The sequence below is a fragment of the Choristoneura fumiferana genome, chromosome 7 (assembly GCF_025370935.1).
Source record: "Choristoneura fumiferana chromosome 7, NRCan_CFum_1, whole genome shotgun sequence".
NCBI lineage: Eukaryota > Metazoa > Arthropoda > Insecta > Lepidoptera > Tortricidae > Choristoneura > Choristoneura fumiferana.
Window position 1 is genome coordinate 8116274 of NC_133478.1, and position 19048 is coordinate 8135321.

Genomic DNA, 19048 nt, shown 5'->3' on the forward strand with positions numbered 1-19048 from the left:
ATTTAATTCATAGCCCACCGTGGAACCTTTTCAAACGAAAAGTCATAACGACTTTACTTGTTAATTAATGCGATGTCACTATGACGTTTACTGTGACATGGTTCCATGGTGGCCAATGAATTAAACTCCTTGACCGTACCTCTAACAAACAATAGGTCTGAAAAATTTAATTTTATATGTCTTTCTGTCTACGTCAGTTAATTAACCATCTAAAGATGACGCCATACTGCGTAAAATATTTTGCTCTGCCAATGCTGGATATTCATAGATTAGATATAGAGATACCTACAAATTTGTACGAAATCCTTGGTGTTCGAGTCCGACTCGCACTTGGCCGGGTTTTGTTTCCAAAAAATATTGGAATAAATGACGTATGCTCAGGGTCATTGACACATTTCATCATATATGTAATGGCAACGGTGAAAGTAGGTGGTAATGTCACAAGTGTACAGTCAACATAAAATACCGTCAAAAAAGTGACATAACTTTATAATAACCCTGTCTGCTATAAAGCCTATAAACGACTGTGTGCTATCTCTGTCTATCAGGGCACTATAGTCAATCGAATGGATAGAGCGTTCGTCTTTTGTCACAGGCCACACGTGACTTGTAAAAGACCGGCCGTGTCAATGCGATCCTCCTTTATTTTTGCGTGATTCGTCTTGACTGATGAGAGGATCAAGATTAATGGAACTCCTCCCAAATTGGACGGGACGTTTTACGGACGGATTATTAGTTTTTCCTTCGACAGCTGCCGAATGTCCCTTGGCTGACAAGTGTTGGAGTACTTTGAGTCAAATTACTTGGCATTACGTTTTACTTTCTTTTTCAATATAGGTTTTATTAAGATTCCGACTCGTTCTGAAAAAGGTGTTTTTTATAGTAGACTAGCTTTTGCCCGCGGCTTCGCTCGTGTTAAATTTGGGGTAACATTTTTGGGATAGATTTACTTTCTACGATCAAATTTCGTGTTATGATTGATTTTTTGAAGGATTATTATGGAAATACAGATACAGACAGACGTTGTTTTAGACAGATGGTGCAAATTTTTGAATGCAAAAATCAACCTACCTAAATTATAATTCGTACAAACTTTGAACCCCTGCTTCACATCTTCAGGGGTGGGATTTTAGAAACGTGTTCCTTTTGCCCGCTGCTTCGTGCGCGATATAGGATAATTCCCGCGGGATAAGAATCAGTCAATTCTATAGAAAGCTACAATGTCTGTGATTGAATTGAAACAGACTTCTTTTACCTAAGGAAATTGCAAAGTTCCCGCGGGATAGATATTCTTTAGATTGATTGAAAAAAAAAAACCTTCACTTCAAAGCAAAAAGGAAAAAGCTTTCAGTCTTCGATTTACTTTGACTACCTACTTTTTTATTGGGAAAATATTCCCTAGAAATAAGTGACTACTTACATTTACCTACACCAATTTTTTGTCATTAATAAAAAGCTACACTGTTTCTGACTGACATGGGCTACTTTTATCGCGCGAGATTATAAAGTTCCCGCGAGACATGAGTAACTGTTTTGATCTATTTTTAAATTTTCTATTACTAAATTTTTTTTAAAAATCTGCCCCGAAGTTAAATGTTCTAGACTTATAATAAGTATTTATAATATTTTGTAGGTATATAACAATTTAAGGCATATTCAGAATATTTATTATTAAAACTCCATAAATGCTTTTACATCATAATAATATTTCTCTATCAACCAAGATTTTACCGCTTTATGAAATTTATATCTTTCAAGTATATTTAGTGATTCAGGTAATTTTATACACATTATTGAACAATTTTTTAAGGCTAATTTTAGTTTAACCTTAGGTTTATATTGTTCATGGAGGTATTTGTTGTGTTCGCACTATTCTAGATGACATTGTAGCAATCTGTTGAAACAAAAAATATATATTTATGCACAAATGAACATACTTCCAAGATATCGTAACTATACACTGTAATACTTCATGCGATGATGATCAAATGCGATGTTTTATAAAATATGCTCGGCATGAATCATCACATTTGAGTCTTAAGATTGCCCTTACGCATATCGTCTCTGAATTAGAAATATATCATGTCTGTAGAATTACCCCAAATCACGATACCATATCGCAGAGCAGAATCCACGTATCCATTATAAACCGTAATAGCGGCCTTTACACCAATTGACGCACCCTTCTTAGAGCATATAAAATCTATTTACTCTCTCACATAGGCTACTCACGTGAACCTTCCATTCACAATGGCAATCAAACATTATCCCCAGAAACTATGAAACTATGTCTCTTCGATGGACTTGATTAAAATTATATTATTTATAAAAAAAAATATACTAAAGGGGGAAAACGAGCAGGTGGGCACCTGATGGAAAGCAATCACCACCGCCCATGGACACCATAACCATGGACCTATACTATATACCTATTATATTACAAGAGAACAGTGTTAGTAGGTACTTAGTTGGGTATCAGTACAGAGTAAATATCTCAAATTATTGTACATAGGTATGTATGTAGATACTTAATAATTATAGTTTTATAAAGCGAATAAAAAGATTTGCTTCTTCATTTTTTGCATAATTCACTTGAGTACCTACCTAGATTATTTTAAGAACAAGTTAAGTTCGTATAATCTTTCGTGCTGGATAACATATTACATACTTAGATAAACAAAATACCACGTTATCAATACATTATGGTACTACAATCAAGAGAACGCACACATTTTTAACGCTCGCAACATTTCACGCACACAAGCGCGCATTATTCACCTGTCGCTATTGCTATACGTTTGTATTGAGAGGCTTTGCTGCTCAGGCGCAGGTTTTGACTTCTCCCACTCCGCAGGTACAGACATCAGATGCTCGCACTATCTCTTTCTTTGTTACGATGAAAGAATGCGAGGGTGATACGCTAGCGTGTCTGTAGCGGTGACGTAGTCGGTAAAGTAGTAAACTGCTTTACCGACCGATCAACTGGATCAACGGTCGTTCCTCGTTCGTAGCGGATCCAACTTAGTTTCAACTTAAACGTCGCGGCGTGGTGTTAGCGCAGCATGTTTTATACGCTAATTTCCCAGCAATGTGTACAACACGACAATTTTTGAATTAGGAAACGGTTAGCGCAGTTTATGTGCCAGTGTTTTATGTGATTTTGACCATTGTGATAGCGACTTAGTAGCGACTTCATCTCGGTAAATGCTGGCTCAAATCTCGCCAGGTACGAGTACACCGTAAGTTCGTTGAAAGTGCCCGTGCGAAGTTAAAATTTGAATTTGTGGATAACCAAGGGAACACCTTGGTGGTGTGCGACTGTGTTGTGAATCAGTGCAAGCATAAGGATTGGGACATTATAATCAGGATTACACAGGGTATGTAATTTTGTTTCATTTAGATATCTACTAAACGAATCACTTCTATGAAGGTGGCTTCTATTGAATTAAGTTAAAGCGACCTAATAGTGGTATATTATATTATACTGGCGACGTGGTTTCTTAAGTTTAAATAACTAAGGAACTGGTTGTTTAATTCTTAACTGTCATTCTTGAAGAATGTGTACATGTTATTTACGACCGTGTCCTGCTGTGGATTGAAAAAAATCCGGAAAATACATTTGAATATCTTGAAAATAGTAGGTATCCACATCACAATAGGTATGTACTTACGTTTTAATTTCTTCGAAGTGACTACCAGTATAAATAAAAGGTAAAAGTCCATAAGGTACAATTCTCAACATTCTCAACCTATGAAAGTTGTGGTCAAAGATTCTTCTAATCTAAACTAAGAAAACTTCGTTAAAGGGAAAACCTATCCCAAAGGAAAAACCCCAACTTACAGGATCACTCGCGTGTCTGTTTGACTGTTACAGCCTACTCTCTCCGTAAGGGGGCGCCCATAAATTACGTGAGACATTTTTAGGATTTTTTGACCCCCGCCCTCCCTGGTGAGATTTCGTAAGATTTTGCTTAACTCCCTCCCCCCTCCCCAAATCTCACGTGAGATTTTTGAAATGTGTTTTGTCTGTAAACCCGTTGGATTAAAAAAATAAGAATACAAAAAAATATTTTGTTCTACATATTAATTTTATTTACGACTAGCAAAGACTAGTATTTGTGATTTGAGAATATTGATGCAGTTAAAAATCACTGCGATAAAATTAAATAATAAATATTTCAACTTAAATTAATAAACTTTACTTTCACGTAATTACGTACTTACACGGTTTTCTGTTGAAAAATAAAATTACGTGATATTTGTTAAAACCTCCCCTCTCCCCCAAGTGAGATTTGGAAATATTTTACTTGACCCCCTCCCCCCCTTAAAGATCTCACGTAATTAATGGACGCCCCATAAGTACTGAACCTATTAGGTAATGTCACAGAAGAAGTAACTAAACAGTGTATTGAACCGATTGAGTTTAAACTTTTGCGGTATAAATTAGAAAAAAAAAAACCAATTTAATTTACTTTGCAAAATTGGCTTCCATGTTTGAAAATTATTTATTTAGGTACATTAACACGTCCGTCTTTCGGTCACCGATTACAATATAAGTAGGTACCTACCTATGTAAACTCAATCGGATTTGTTTTTGTGGTTTTACGATATATTACACGATATAGAAGCGTGTTGTGAATGAAGATAATAAAATACTATTTTCAGGGATCGACAAAATATTTTGTAGGAGGTTTGGAGTTAAAACCTGACTACGGTAACCGATATAAGATGTGGGAGGAATATATCCCTTTCCTGTTAAAGGGTTAAAGCAGGTAAAGTGACTGTACCTACCTTCCCTCCTTTACAATACGTTTCTTTTTGACTGGGGATGCAATTACCGTACCAAAAAGTAGGTATAACCTAACCAACATAAAGTTGGAAAACCCCCGACTTTGACTTCAAAGTTCAATATCTCAAAAACGGTTGAACGGGCTGAATTTTGATAAAACATGTCTACGAACCATCGCTAATAAATCTGCTTGCAATTAAAAAAGAACCGCATTCAAATCGGTCCACCCATTTAAGAGCTACGGTGCCACGGACAGATAGACAGACACACACACAGACACACATAGCGGTAAAACTTAACACCCCTCTTTTTGCGTCGGAGGTTAATGAAAGAGGGCAACCGCGCGGGAAATAAGCGTGGCGCGGTATTCTGTGTGCCCTCTTTCACGTTAGCTTGAATATTAGAACCGGCATCGCTTCGCCTCTGGCGTCAGTGTGTTTCTAGCTTTAAGCACGACCCGCAGTAGGTACAACCTTGTCACAGTAAGCTATCATTGATATCATCATGGAATCCATTAAGACTTTTATGCGAAAAGGTGCTACTGCATGGGCTAGCACCGTAACTATATAGATGCACATAACTGTCGAATCGAACTCGAAACGTGACCCACGTTAATGCAGGGCTACTACGAAACTCTAAGTTCGTGTCGTGCGGCCCCTCGGGGCCTCTGACACATACTATTTAATACAAGAGCAAGAGGGACGGTACGATACGAACTTCGAGTTTCGAGTTTCGTAGTAGCCCGCCCTGTTGCACCGGTCGAGCTGCAGGCTGCAGGCCGCAACGGGCCGTCCGGCCATCGAGTGATAGGTATTTCACTTGATAGAAGGCCACCTCCATTATCTCCATTTAATAAGCAACCTAAAAACATAGCTGAGTTACCTTGGAGTAAATTTAGATTCAAGTTGTATCATTGGCTTAAGGTTAAAGCATTTTAATAATTGAATGAATGTATTTTGTCGTCCTAAAAATAGGACATTAGGTCTTGCGAAGTTAAGTCGTCGAACTATTCCTTTATTTTAAGCCTATATGACTTGGGACTGTGGTACGGGTGGGTGCAGTACAGAGGTCTCAGTGACTTATTGATATTAATATCGTACAGATCATTGAAATGCAAGCGCGCGATAAAGAATCATCTGCTGAACGGATACTGCACCTCGCACGCAAGTCATGAAGCGGCCTCATGTACCTACCTTGATCCTCTGTCTCTCGTGCCTTATGATCTGTTGTACCCACTCAGCCGGGCGTTACGTGAGCGAATCTGCTTTAAAAGAACATCAACGCGTTGCATACGTAAGGAGATTACGAGTAAGCTTTAAGTCCATTAAAATGCGCCAGGCAGCTTTGAAAGCTGGCTTTGTGTCAGATGCCCTTTGCGTTACGTTCAAATACGTCGAGTCAGGATGTGGACTGCCATTTAAACTTATATTGTTTAATTATATCCAGTGTACTACTCGAACGTACCACAATCCTCTATCGTCGAAAAGTGGTTTGTCTGTCTGTTTGTTTGTGGTTTGTAGGTATATGTTGGAGTTTTCTCTGAAATTACATTGACTTGAGGGGACTTCCATCATCTAGGTACAATCCATTATTGTAGGACCAGACGTCGGAAGCGATACCACCCTTATGGTCATTCGTTAAAGCACTCGCTTCATCCTACTTAATATTATAAATGTGAAAGTTTGTGTAGATGTTTGGATGTTTGTTACTCAATCACCTCAAAACCACTGAACCGATTTAGATGAAATTGAGTAAACAGATAGTTTGAGTCCCGGGGAAGGACATAGGATAGTTTTATCTCGAAAAATGCATAATCCCCGCGGGATAGCGATAAACGAATATTACGCGGACGGAGTCGCGCCAATTGCTAGTCTTTCATAATGCGGACTACTAAGTATAATAATAAGTCTAAATTGTACTTATTCCTTAGTAGTCTGTTAGTACCTGCATCTTCGACCTCATCTGTACTTCTCATCAGGCGAGATGAGATCAATCGGTGATCAAACTATTTTTACTAATTTTACTTAGTCAACATTTTGACTTGTAACGTGTTACAAAACTTTACTAATCCTAATAATTGTTGACTCGCAGCGCTCTCCTTAACCGGCTTGAGTGACTTCATTTTACCATATTATTACCATTTAACCCGGTCTTTTAATGGCCCTAACACCGTGATGTCCCTGAATGCTAAGAGAGCATTGTCTGCGGAATAGAAACACGCTGATAAGGATCTTATCCACTTCGCCTTAAGTGGACCCAGCACTGACGTCATATCTTGGTTACTTTTCAATCACCTATAGGTTTTTTTTTCAAGTCCTCTCGTAAAGATTATTAGTGTGTTGCGTGTAGTCCCAGCTTCATGATTTTTAAACGATTGTTTTGCATCATTTTACTAAATATATTTTACTGTTCTGTAGCGTAGCACATTGATAACAATATTAACTCTACAGTGGACTTTACTCAAGTAGTTTGTCCTTAAAAAAGGACAATATTTGTACACTTGAGCCACCCAACCAAAATTCCAAATAAAATATATTATGTATTAATTTTCTTTATTGCTTTAGGAAAGTTCTCCTTAATTAACTATATACACTGATGTATTAAACTGTAGATCCACTGTCGCGCGTCCGAATATGTCTGAGCCAAATGAGCGCCACTTTGGTAAATGTGGCCTTCTTTTTTCTCAGTACGTTGTTGTCAGTGCAAGCGTAACGATGCCCACGTGCGTCTTTAAAAAGTGCAAAAATCACTCGCGAAAACGGAACAAATCTGATGAATATCATACTTTCAGCAAGTATTTGTTGTTTTTTCTATTAAATTCTAATAATCCGAGAGAAATATTGATTTAAATTAATTTTAAAGCCATTTCTAAATTGCTAATTAAAAGATAAACGTTGCCAGAATTCCACAACATTGACAAATGCCTTGTCTTTGTCACACGCACAGGAAAGCATATCAGTAAAACGAAACAGATAAACAACAGAACATGGAACAAAAGTGTAGTGGAGTTGCCGTCACTCTATTTACCGAGTCGCCTAGCAACGGGTAGCTATGTCGTTTGAATATTTACCTTGAAGTTTGCGATTTTAATTATGTTTTATAAAAGCTTCGATAATATAATGTACTGACTGTCTGACTGTGTGGTTTATTCGTTTTTGTACAAAATTAATAAAGCAATTTATGAACCACAAACCTCAATGAAGTCAACTTTGATAAAGCGCTCGCCAAATCTACACCGTATTAATCACTATGTTTACCTATTGTTTTTTACACTAAAAAAATCATAAATAATAAAATCATAAGTAACACTGTTTACAAGGTTTATAATACAGTTTACAATTTATTCACACTAGTCGAGCTTCTTATTATTTAATTACACAACATACGAAGTCCGAAGAATTTCCCGCGAATGAACTGTGCTGACAGACAGCCTGCATTTTTTTGAGCTGCGCGCGGCGTGCGCTGGCAATGGTTTTAGAAGCAAACAGCCAGAACCAAGGAGGATGAGAATTCAAATTGTTTTTTATTCGAAGTACTTGCACAAGTGCTTACATTTCGGCGATATTTTTAGAAGCTTTTCTGTAGCTTGCCCTGTTTGCTTATTTATTTATTTATTGTTTGTTTGGGTCAAATCTTGGAAGCTAAATTTGACCCACTTCCAGTGGTCCGATCGACTTGAAATTTGGCATACTTATGTAAATTTGGTGACAATACAATAATCTGGTAGTGACAACTTGGTGGTACTGTCAGAATCGTCTCTGCAGGAGGGAACTTCTCAATAGTTAATAGTACCGACTTGAAATTTGGTACAGATATGTAGTTTAGACGACAATTCAAGTACAGTCAACAAAAAGTACATTCGGCAAAAAAGCTTGTATTAAAATTATTTTTTTAACAAAAACTTATTACAAGCATTATATTTATTTGCAGTGTAATGTAACTATGTTTGCTCGGGTGGAATCTTTCAACTCAAATTTGAAGTGGATATCTTCAACCGATTGAGCTGAAATTTTACACGCATGTATACTTAAATCCGATGACAATGCAATATTATTATAACATGGAGTTGATCTGATGATAAAGCTAGCGGGTGACCATAGGAACTCTGTGATAAACGACACGACCACATCGAGTTTGGACTCGTTTGTCGTCTTGACGAGTACTTCGGTAACCAGGGGCATAAAGTAGGTCTCTAGGTGCAGCGTTTTGGGCTGTGCGTTGATATATCAACAGTCAGTTAGTCAGTTTATTATTTTAATTTTATATATATAGACAGTGCCGGATTAGCCCATAAGCAAATTAAGCGATTGCTTAGGGCATCACGTCTTGGGGGCACCATAAACAGCAACAAAAAAATTTTTGTTAGCACATAAAAGGTAAGGCTGTTTGAAAATCCGCTCGCTCGTGCCTCCCCATAATCTCTATCGTATTTCATAAATATAATATTTCGTCGTAATAAATACTTATTTAAAATATCGATTAAGGGGGGGGGGGCATAGGCGTGCATTGCTTAAGGCATCAAATAGTCTTAATCCGGCTGTATATAGATTATATCAAAAACGGTAAACATTTGGACTAAAGAAAATTAGCTTAAAAGTTACCTTTTAATTTTTTTTAAATTTAATTGACAAAAACTTTTTATTACGAAAGTCCTCTCCGAAAGCCCGAATGCATTCTTTGTTCTACAACCTAAATTCGTCCGTCTTAAGAAACGTCAAACTCATCCAAGCAATCTTGCAACGTCGCCTTCAATGTAGCAAGTGAAATTAATCCCTCTGCCTTTTCTGATAAGGCTTACATTCATATTCGAGCATGCGTATGTGAAATTGTGGAGTTAGCTGTCAAGTGTCAAGCGTTGTGGAGTTTTGCCGCTAGCGAAATTCAACTGTAATAGAGTAAAGACTAGGTTCAAATTTCGTCACGTATTCTTTCTATTTGTTTGTGTGGTGGGATCAGTGTTTCTACGCACACGTAAATATTTTTATTAATTGTGGAATATGGCCGCTAGCGAAATTCAACTGTAACTTAGTAAAGACTAGGTTCAAATTTCGTCACGTATTCTTTTAATTAATTTGTGTGGGTGATGATTTTATTTGTTACACAAACAAATAAATAGTTCGGACATTCTTTGATGGGGATTTTGTTTGCAATGTGTATCTACAGTTTAATACATCAGTGACTATATATAACAATTGTCAAACACGAACGAACCAAGAAATTGTTTATGAATTCACAATATTTTTAAAAATGTTTAATGTGGGTCTATATCGACTTGTCAAAAATTGTTAATCGTAATGTAATGTTTGACATAACTCTTTTTTTCTCTGAAACCATTTATTTTTCAGAATTGTTACAAAGGAAACCTTACCAGCCTATAGAGTTCTACAGGTGACCATTTTAAATTTTATGAAAAATTTATGGTTTCAGCAGGGAAATAAATTATAACAAACATTATACATTATCACTTATAAAATTATGACAGCCAGTCGAAAGGATCCCGTTTATTGTAAGACGATTGCCTTTTACTGTAAGCTGATAAATTATTTGTGTATAGCTTATTGTTATACGTGCGTAACTGTTTTACATTCGGCTCTAATATTTACTACCTCAAAGTTACTGGAATGTTTTCAGTATTCATGGCCGTTCACCAACTCGTTAATTCAACCTAACAGTGTTTGTTTCCTCACAAAAACCTCAATAAATCTTGAAATCCAAAGGCACTCAAATCACAATGTGGCCGTGACTGGGCGAATTCCAGGGATGCCTTTAATCAAGCAGGTATCTGCCGAATTTAGACAGATATGTAAGCTCTTACATTTAAGGACCGTTAAGAAGACTACGTCAGGTCGACGAAATGTCGGCACGTCTAAAAGCTATCTTTGAATTCATTAAGCTAGAAACTTTTGTACCTACAGCCTACATTTTTATTAAGAATCCGGAAGACGTAAAAAAAAAAGTTTCAATTGGAAATTCCTGAAGATGAAAGTAACGATAGCGTGAAAACATTCTCATACAGGAATTATTTTATAAAACACTCAGCAGGATGAACGGCTTTCTTCTGACATTAAATGCATGCTTTAGATCAGCTTTTTCCCTGTATTTTATTTAAATGTCAAATCTTGTACCGTAAACGAAAAACATACAAAATGCTTTTAAAAAAAGATATTAGTCGCATGTTGGCTAAATATAATCGTGATTCCTTTTAATGCAGTGTCAGTGTCGAGCATTGACCTCGCGATGTAATTTTATTGCATACGATACAAACATCGTTTATTATGAAACGAAAAATAAAACTTACCTAACTGTATATTTTAAAGCTGACGCAGGAATCGGTGAATTAACGAGTGGCTGTATTTATTCTTAAACTTGTTTTTAAAACAATCGGTTTGAACCTTTGGAAGAAAGTTCTTTTTGAGTATGTACTAATGATACCACAATGAATTTATGACGTGTTTAACAAGTCCTTTGAAAAGTAAGTACATTAAAAGTTATTCCCACTTGGATACGTGTTAAAGGGTGTTCAAGAAAACAGAATCCTCTTATAATATATTCTTCTTATAATTATAAAACAATATAATCTGTTACTCGACAGTGGCAGGTGAGGAAGAATAATTGATATACTTGTACGTGGCCACTAGTTGTTCACCACCATGTTTTATACTTATAGCATAGTGATGTAGAAACTCTAAGTTTTTGAGTATAGTTACAATTGACCGAATTAAATGGAATCACCTGAAAACATTATCTTTCCATTTTTAGTCTAATTTTTGAATCTACACAGTTCGTTCCTTTACTATCCTTCACAAAGTACTTACGACTGGAGTAGCCTACACCTTACATTTGTATTAAGTTGGGTTTGTAGCTATTGATGAACTAAAAACAATTACTTTGATACGGACCTCTGCAAAGTAACGCCTGATGAAATAAATTATTTGTAGCTATAGTTACCAGCATTAAAAACAAGATGGAACTAAAAAGGTACAGCTTTAAAGTCCGTGTGCGTAATAGCATTTTAATCTTACCTATTCCATCTATTTACAGGATGTCCCAAAAATTCCAATTTCACTTTCGCATTCGCGCCTATATTTAGGCGGCACTAGGTTTAGGTATCGTGGGTATCAGATGTTCTCACGAGCCGGGGCCTCGTGGAATCTCGTGAAAGTTGGCCAACCGACTCGTCTCGACCAAGATCAAGTGGATGGGGCACCGGAACCAGTTTGAATCGGCAAGTGTAGGTGCCGCGCGAGCTAGGAAGCCGCTCAGATTGGGTGTTTTTCTATGCTTCGGCTTAAAGTTTATATTGTGGCTGACGTCATTTGTTATGAACTAAAACAACTTTGCTCACCCGTGACCATTTTAACCCTTATTCCTCGTAGTACCGCCAACTTTTTCCAATTCTCTCCCTTTAGTCTGTTTTGGTTCTTTGATATAGACCTCCGCAAAGTAACGCTTGATTCAATAAATTGTCATTTCTCATTTGTTATTATTTGCCTGAATAATAATATCAAATTATTAATACGTTACCACTCAAAAAAGTACTACTGTAACCATAATTCTTTTTATGAAAAGGTGTGGCAAGTGCAACTGGGTCAACTTCATGTGACAGTGTGAGGGCGTTTAGCGCCCATTATATGTTTAACGTCTACCTACAGCCAAACAGTCAGTTAAAAGTAGCATTTTCTTAATCGGAGTAGCCTTTTGTTTTGATTCGTACCCGTAATTAATGCATAACGTTATAGACAATTTCCTACTTAAAGAACCGACGGAAGAATTGCTTTTTGGATTTTTGTGAAACTAGCAGTTTTTTAGTGATGCAATTTTTTTTCCAGTTCAACGTTTGAGTATTTGATCCTTTTGTGATTCACAATATATGATATAATTTTTTCAACTATAAATCCACGTCTGTACCACATAAAATTCACTTTATAAAGATCTTTTATTTTTAAACTACAAAATAAAACTTAACGAAACAACTAAGTATTTAACCTTATACATTTGCTTAGTGTTTACTCGTAGACCAAGTAAAATCTGATTACGTTAGTAGTGATAGACAACCTCAACGCTCGAACTTCGCTATCTACATAAAAATGTATGCCATTTTTATTTACAAGCTAACCGTTATCCAACACACTTTGATTTATGATTACGCTGGTCGTACCGCATTCTTTAATAAGAGATATGTTATGAGCATGACCTGTCATATCCACTTTTATTTCACGGCTCGGTGTGCGCGCCCACTCCCACTTCGCGGCTCGGGTTCCCTTGCTCATTTACCGCCTCATGAACGTCACTTCCTCACCCAAATCCAAACTCCTACGACAAACACGTAATCTTGTTTACGGTCAATGCACCCGCGACGTCAACAAATGTCCCGCCATACCTTCAATGTGTAATCCCACATCAATCAACATAATTGCTATCAATAATTAGTTGTGGCGATAAACGTACCGTATCCGTAGCCGTGAAGAACGACGCTTTGTGCTTTGGTCTATTCTAATGATGAAAAAACTCCCATGCGATTCCTCTCACGTGCCGGAGAGGCCATTGTGGATTGTTTCAGCAGTCTAATGGCAACATTTAATTGCTCCGGCCTCATTGTCGCCGCTATCTCCGATCGCTCGACAATGGACCGCAGCAACAATGGCTCTGGGCCCTGAAAGTAATCCCTAAAGAAAACTCGGCACGATGAAAGGTTTACGTTTATATTGGGCTCTTTGCAGAGCGCGATAGGCAGCCTGGTTACGGAACGTCATGTGTCAGTTTTGAGGCATTCCGTTCCTTAAATAGGCTAAAGGGGCCAGTGTTTCGTTGTTAGTCTAGCCCGGGAATCGCCTACGTTTGCATAGTTGCGTAAACATCGCTGTTAATGGGTATTGTGAAAGCTTATCTAGTGCTTATTTGCATTTTATTGTAGGGCTATGGTTTAGAGGTTGTTGTTACAGTCGGACTAGCCATTTCTAGTGAATTTATGCTACTCTGTACTCAGTGGTCCATAATAGGTTATCCGATATACTTGTAGGATTCTAAACTGACCCTACATACCATTCAAGCAAAATATCTGGTGTACTGCCGTTTCGGCAAAATATTTTTCGCCAAATTTCACTTCACAAAAAAATTATCGAAGTAGTTTCATTTCCCAAACGATTCTTTAGCATATCAACATTTCGTATTTTATTCATTATCATTAATATCATTTGGCATAATTTTACATTGTCAAGTTTTATTATGACAAACGTTTTTTCTGGCTAATATTATAGTCCAAAAAAATGTTTGTTCCAAATGACACTTCGCTCACGAACCAACCACAGAAACCAACTGCTACCAGAAAAATAGGTTAGGTTAGAACCCCATGCGTCCCCCATAAAAACGAACTGCTATCAGAAAAGTAGGTTAGGGTTAGAACTGCGTTCCCACAGAAACGACCTGCTACCAGAAAAGTAGGTTATTATGCCATGCAATATTTTGGGAAGAGTGCTTTATGCCAAACGATACATTTGACGAAATAATACTTGATAATATGAAACCTGACTAAATAATAATCTGTGAAACAATAAATTGGCAAAAAAAAATTCCTAACTGTAAAATTGCGATAAGTGTTTTAGCAAATGATTTTTTGCCAAATGATAATTTGAGTAAAATATTTTGGGATGTGATAATTTGGGAAAAGTTTTTTGCCCATACATTAGTACGTAATCCAAAATATCTACAGACGTCGATTATTGGGACCGAAGTAAATCTTTAAATGGACGGTATACGACTCCATAGTAAATTTTAGTGTAATTTGATCACCGTGCGTCGGCTGAACTGAGAGCTTGACACTCCGTGATTAATTTTAAGGCTAATAAAACAAAGTAGCCGAGACTCTTTCTGTAATATATTATCCAATGCTGATGTGTCAATCTGTCCAATTAGGTAATTAACGTCCGTTAAATAAAGTACGTTATTAATTTACAACAGATAACGAACCTCGCGTTAAAATTTTTCATTCATTCCGTGTCCGTGACGCTAGACAGATTGCGTCTGCTTTTATACAGAAATAAAGTAACTACGTAATTGAAACTACCTTATAATTAAGTATCTCGAACTGAGATAAAGAGAGAAAGTCCGTAAGTGTTGACCATGAAAGTGGTTATCTTCGCCTACGGTCAAATTGCATTGAAAAATGTTTAGTGTTAGAAAGCCCTAGTTAGTTTCTACTTTCTTTTAAATCGACGAATGAGGTCTTCCGTCGTTTTGAATAAAATTTAATTTCAAAGCTAACTGCTGTCATTCTTGTACTAAAATATACAGACAAAATAATTATACTGTAACAAACAAACCACTGTCTCGAGAACGCATTGGGAAATTTTGCCCAATAAGCTTATTACTTGGGTTGGTGTTTAGAGGAGCACGCATTGCAGGACAATGAGCTTTATTCGAGCATGGGTTCGATTCCTGAGTATAGGTACGTTTGTGTTTTCTCTAGTTTCAGTATAGGTAGGTAATATGAAGAATAAATAAATTGGAACGGAAAAGCCGTGACAATAAATACAAAATCGGGAAGAAAAAGATCACAATTTGATAGTTACAGTAATGTTAACCTGGGTGTCTTTGTACTCTACTGCGGCGAGGATGGTTATTGTTATGAATGAGATCTAGTTTCGATAGCACTTTTAGTACTTATTTCACGCTATCTTTTACTTTTACGACTCGTATGTAAAACTAGAATGGGGGAATCGAGATAAATTCCTCGTAATGTTTTTGGGGCTCCATCAACGTTAACCTACGTAGAGATTGAGATTGAAACAATTTTATTTGAGTTTTTAGATTTATGTGCTTGCTTGTTGTTGCGATTTAGTGGTAAATACCTGTTGGACATGAGATAGGTGGGTGGATAGAAGATTGGCGGTTGGATGACTTATCTATGCAAACGAAGTAAGAACCGCGAGCTGTATCGGCCTCGCAGCATTTCTTGAGCTTAGATTAAGGCGTGGTCACACCACTTAATTCAGATTTTTTTTGTGTCTAAATAGTCGAAATACCTTAATTTGCTTGGTGCTTCTGATCTTTCCCAATCCTGCGTTTACACATAATTGTAGTAGTTCGATCGCTGTGCAGTATTTTCAGACTTAAGAAAAAAGTAACATTGTAGTAGACTGTAGAAGTAGTAGTGTTGAAATTTGGTATATTTTTTTTTAATCGGATGACAAAGCAAGTCTAGAGCGGAATCAAGCGGAAGGCTACTCGTAGAGTGAATAGGCTGTTACTGAACCAGTGAGATACACACCTTTCTGCACTTAACATCTGGTGAGAAAGGGGTCCATCACGGTCAGTTTTATTTAAAAAAAGTAAAAAGCAGCAAAAAGCTTGGATTAATAATATTTTTATTTAAAAACTTACTTGTCACTACTTTCAGGCCAGAATCGCACCCTTAGTACGCGTACTAACAGTTGTCGGCACGCATCCGCCTCGCGTCCAAACTAGTTTTGATATAAAGCGAGCGGTCCTATAAAATTAATAAGGCCATACAGCCTCCGACGTGAATAATATACACAACGTATTATGAAGCGTTGATGAGAATCATCGGATTAGGTATGGTGGCCTCGGCGTAAAACTTCGTAGTACTCGTAGGCGCTGTTAAGCTATTAAGCGTTCGAATAGGTATATTTGGAACGTGTGTCATTTGTTTTTAAAAGTTCAGTGCCCAAAAGGTGTCAAATAGGACCCTATAGGTCTCAACTGTGGTTGTAGTTAAAGTACGACCCAGAATGAATGGCAATAATATGCGACCTGATATAAATCCTCATCTAATTTTGCCATACTCAAGAGTATGAATAATTATAAGGTCTTGCATTATTGTTGTTAATTCTGGGACAACAAATACGGGATCGAATATTAAGTGGACCCTAAACTGTGCCTCGTCTGGTCGTTTGATGGTCCTTCTGTCAAAGAGAAAGAGCTTTGAAAAAATAAAACTAGACTAAATTATAGACGAATTATCACAAGTGTGTTAACCCTATAAGCCGCTATATCAACTAATAATAAAAATATAAATAAAATGACAAATTTACATACGAGAAACATGTTTTTTTTCTGTCCGATGGTACGAAACCATTCACGTGCGAATCTGACTCCCATGTTGCCGGTTTTAGAAGCTCGTTTGACGTTACACGTTCTCTTGAAATGTAAATCTTGTTTTGCTATAGTAAAGTTTCTGTTGAAACTATACAACAAATACGAACTTTGAAGTAACAGCGCGCCGTTTTGATACAGCGATATTAATGCAACTTGATAGTCGCCATGTACTTTCTATAAACAGTTTGCGTTACTGTAACACATATGATATGATATAGATTACATAAGTGGATACGGATTATTTGTAATAAAATATCGTAATAATATTATGAGACACGCGTGTCATGCTAAGCTCCTTGTAACTTGTAAGCCTTATTTATTTTCCTGCTAGATTATATTACGACAGGTACTCAATTAGTGTGACATGCGATGTAATCCCTCAACTTTATTTATTATTTCTTATGTCAAAACTAAATTTAAATAATGATCAACGCACTCATGCGAAGTTGAAATGATGTAACTTTGGAGTCTGGTTATTGACATGTTTTTGCAAAGGCATGGGTTTTATGAAGTGTACATAATCGTGGATACATTGACATGTAGAGATGTTTTAGCGAGAGCGCTCTGACCATAAATGAACGAAATTGCCTGCGCCCACCCATAATTGGCGTCGTCAAAAACGTTGTTTCTATAACCGGCTGTCAAAATCCGGGTACATACCAACTGAACGGACTTAAACCTCGGGGTCCTGGAGTCGGGTGGCTCCTGTCCAAGCTAGAGGAATTAATGTTTTTCCAGTTGGTTACCCCTACCAGGTCGCTGTTGCTGACTAGACGCTGATACGCCTAACAAAGTACCAAAATACCACTACCACTAATATCCAATTAATAAGTAGCCGGGGTTTCCACGCGCCCGGGGTCTGATTATACGAGGGGTGTTCGGTTGGTCTGAATCCGGTTAAACAAGTAACCTTAACAGCTAAAGGTGTAATTGACAGTTGTCGCAGGAGCGTGCCGGAACACCTGCATTTTTTTCTGTGACATGTTCTTGACAGCTAGTGTAGTAATGTAAGCATGGTTATAGTATGTAAAGAGTGTAACAGCTATATATACTTAAGCGGCATGAAACTATGCCTGCAAAACTGCAATCTACCGGTTTTATAGGGAAAAAAATGTACATGTTGCATTACATTCTTGCAGGTCTGAGCCTACTACGTAGTTATAAATATTATAATATCTTTAAAAATAAATGTAAAAATAACAAAAAAATATCAATATAAAAAATAATGATAAGGAAAATACGGTCAGGAGATGCAGGGGAAGACCGAGACGTGCGGTTTATGGCTGAAGTCAAAGAGAAGGTCAATGTATTTAATGTCGTATCAGGAGCTCAAAGCATTGGCAGAGAGGCGTACAGAATGACAATGACTCCACCGACAAGAGCTAGGCTCTTAAATATGTGATGATGATATCTTTGTCGCGCTGTAGTTCCTGTTGACGAAGCCTAGTGCTGTTCATTAGTATGTGCTCGTCAAGTCACTATATCAATAGCGAGGTAAAAAAGTCGTAGTTCATTGACAGAGTTTTTTGTAGGGGTCTCAACAATAGTTAACCACAACCTATCCCTTCTTAAATCTCCCCAATTTTATATTTAGCGTTCTATAGCGAACGGTGTAAAAATACAATCGAGAGTTTGTCTACCTGTTTTGACAGTTAGGTCGCGTGCGTAGTACGTGACGCTACAGCCCTCACATAGTAGGTACCTGTTTTATTTACTGACGCGTACATTACCCTAAGTACCTGGAGGTAATAAGGTTGCGGTTTGGCGTAATTTGCGTTCTCAGAAAGGGCGGTGCTTTCGTAATTGGGATCATTATCATATTAAGCTACTTTTATTTTCTACGGACGTCTTCTGGTTTCTAAGCTGTATGTAGGCTCGTTTTATAGATATAAGAAATTCTCATCGTCATCATTATCATGAAAGACGTCCACTGCTCAACTTTGGTGGACTGTGCTGAATGCCACAAGACATTATTCAGCAAAATGTATATAACGTTTTAAATGTATGTAATAAAATATGTGAAGTTAATGCCTTGGCTTCGTATTAATACTTTACGCGTGTCAACCTACGCTAGCAACGCTTAATCTATCGGCGAGAATGACCACACTGCCGCCCAATTCCTTGTCACCCCACACCACGGTTGCA

At 37.2% G+C, this 19048-nt stretch overlaps 1 protein-coding gene and 1 long non-coding RNA gene across 3 annotated transcripts in view; one reads left to right on the top strand and one right to left on the bottom strand.

The window, feature by feature from the left end:
- LOC141429647 (uncharacterized) overlaps nt 1-19048 on the bottom strand; it is a 256995-nt gene that overhangs the window by 196131 nt on the left and 41816 nt on the right. The gene's annotated exons all lie outside the window — the stretch shown is intronic.
- Nucleotides 1-19048, top strand: part of ASPP (Ankyrin-repeat, SH3-domain, and Proline-rich-region containing Protein) — a 388674-nt gene that overhangs the window by 121372 nt on the left and 248254 nt on the right. Inside the window, exon 1 of one of the 2 annotated variants that reach the window (XM_074090068.1) lies at nt 3190-3377. The exons of the other annotated variant lie outside the window; for it this stretch is intronic. The gene's annotated coding sequence lies outside the window, so the exon portion shown is untranslated. Of the gene's footprint in view, nt 1-3189; nt 3378-19048 lie in introns of those variants that run through there. 2 annotated transcript variants of the gene reach the window in all.